The following is a 3,010-nucleotide window of genomic DNA, read 5'->3' on the forward strand; positions in this document are numbered from 1 at the left end:
AGGTCATTCCTAGGTCATCAACTAGGAATATGAATAGGAATTTCCTTAATGGAAATGACCCAACAAATCAAATAATACCAACAACACAACAGAAAATGGACAATATACAGAAATGGAAATAAGACGACACTTAAGCATATGAACAGATATTTGCTCTCACTGGTAATAAAAATAAATGCAAATTGAACTGCTTGATATCATTTTTCATCTAATGAATTAGCAAAATTAAAATTAACTGTTTTGGTAAGGGTAGGGAGCAATAGGCACTGCTTGTGGGGGTATAAAATCAATACAACTTCTATAGATGGCAACTGGGCAATATATACAAAACTATACAAAAATTCATATTTCCTTTGACTTAACAAATATAACCCTACACATGTGAAATGATATGTGTACAAAGTTATTCATCGAAGTACTGTTGTTAATTGGAAAACATAGAAAACAACCTAAATATTAATCAATAAGGTACTGGTGAAATCACTTGAGAACTATCCATACAGTGAAATATGCACCAATTAAAAAGTGAGGCAGATCTAGGTGTACTGATAAGAAATGATCTCTAATGAATATTAAGTGAAAAACATGGTATAGGACAATATTTGCATGTGTGTTTTTACTAAGAGAAGCAAAGTAAAAACCATAAATAAATACAGAAATTTTTTCTGGAAGGATTCACGCAAAAACTGGGAACAATAACTGGAGAGATAAGCTGGGAGTTTGAAGACGGGAGAGAGACATATCTTTTGAATGTCCTATTTTGGGTCTGCTTTACCTATTCAAAAATTAAAATAATTATTTTTAAAAAGGAAAGATATCTTTAAATGCTCTCAGTGAGTTTATACACAGTTAACAACAATCAAATATGAAGACAGATAATATTACCAGAGTAAGTGCTGAAATAGAAATTGTTAGGAGGCCCAGGGAAGCCTCATGGAAGAGGTTCTTCTTGCTCTGGGGGGAAGATTATAAAAACCTTCCCAGGAAGAGGCTTCAGCAGGAGGTCACCAAGCAGCAAGCTAGGGTAGCACATTCTAGATGGAAATAGCACAAATTTGAAAATGTCTGGTCAATTCAGAAGATTGTATGAAGTTTGCTGTACATGGAGTATAGGTAAGTGGAAGAGCTGTGATGAAATATGACCAACTCAGGGCATTGCCAGTAACATACCAATAAAGCACCTATCAAGTAAATGAGAGAAATTCAAATTAATGTGTGTGTGTGTGCTTTGTAGTGTTTACTAGCATTGCAAGCCAGCAAGACTTCTTAGTAACTCTACCAGTATATCTATCAGACTAATTTTTTTTAACTTTTTTTATTAATCATATAAAAATGATTTCTATATCATTCCATTCTACATATACAATCAGTAATTCTTAATATCATCACGTAGTTGCATATTCATCATTTCTTAGTACATTTGCATCGATTTAGAAAAAGAAATAAAAAGACAACAGAAAAAGAAAGAAATGATAATAGAGAAAAAAAAACTGTACGTACCATACATACCCCTTACCCCTCGCTTTCATTTACCACTATTTCAAACTGAATTTATTTTAACATTTATTCCCATTACTTATTTTTATTCCATATGTTCTACTCTTCTGTTGATATGGTAGCTAAAAGGAGCATCAGACATAAGGTTTTCACATTCGCAGAGTCTCATTGTGAAAGCTATATCGTTGTTCAATCATCATCAAGAAACATGGTTACCGGAACACAGCACTACATTTTCAGGCAATTCCCTCCAGCCTATCCACTACATCTTGAACAACAAGGTGATATCTACTTAATGCATAAGAATAACCTCCAGGATAACCTCTCGACTCTTTTTGGAATCTCTCAGCCATTGACACTTTATCTCATTTCGCTCTTCCCCCTTTGGTTGAGAAGGTTCGCTCAATCCCTTGCTGTTAATTCTCAGCTCATTCTAGGGTTTTTCTCAGTCCCTTGATGCTGAGTCTCAGCTCATTCCAGGATCTTTGTCCCACCTTGCCAGGAAGGTCCACACCCCTGGGAGTCATGTCCCATGCAGAGAGGGGGAGGGTGGTGAGACTGCTCCTCATGTTGGCTGGAGAGAGAGGCCACATCTGAGCAACAAAAGAGGCTCTCTTGGGGGTGACTCTTAGACCTAAATTTTAAGTAGACTTGATCTATCGTTTGTGGGGTTAAATTTCATGTGAACAAACCCCAAGACTGGGGGCTCAGCCTAGCTTTGGTTGTCCACACTGCTTGTGAGAATATCAAGAATTCAACTTGGGGAAGTTGAATTTCTCCCCACTCTCACCATTCCCCAAAGGGGGCTTGCAAATACTTTTCCAGTCACTGATCAAATCACTCTGGGATTCATCGGGGGATCACTCTGGACAAACCAACAAAATCTCATGTGCTACCTGAGATTCCAAGTACTTATGACATTCAATCAAACTATCTACATGAGTTATATTAGGAAATGCTCTAGTCAAAATCTAAATTTTGTAACAAATAAACATTTTTTGCTTTAGTCTCACACATAAGGTGACATTTTAAAGTATGAATTATCATCTATTTTCAGCACCCTGCAGTAATGACATTCCTTTGTTCTTCCTCATGCCAAAACATTTTTAAAATTTGTACATTGTACATTTCACTATTATTATACACTCTAGGCATTCCTAGATTATACAATCTTGATCTTTAACATCTTTATTTCTGATTTCATTTATGTATCAGACTAATTTTAATAATTATTAACATCTCAGGCAGACTGGAATTCCAATTCTACTTTATCACTTATTAGCTAAGTCATCTCATCATAACTCTTATGAGAATTATAAGTAGTGAATGAGAAAAAGGTTGTAAAACCCTTAACATGGTGCCTGGTGAATATTAGCAAAAATTGTTAAAGTACAAAACTAGAGTGCTCTATAATCCTACCCACCTCTCCTGAGCTAACCATGAGTAATAACTGTTCTGTATTCATTTGGATATATTTCTGTGCAAGTTAGCTAAACATCCTTAGGAGTAAAAA

The sequence above is a fragment of the Tamandua tetradactyla genome, chromosome 18, assembly GCF_023851605.1.
Source record: "Tamandua tetradactyla isolate mTamTet1 chromosome 18, mTamTet1.pri, whole genome shotgun sequence".
NCBI classification, from domain to species: domain Eukaryota; kingdom Metazoa; phylum Chordata; class Mammalia; order Pilosa; family Myrmecophagidae; genus Tamandua; species Tamandua tetradactyla.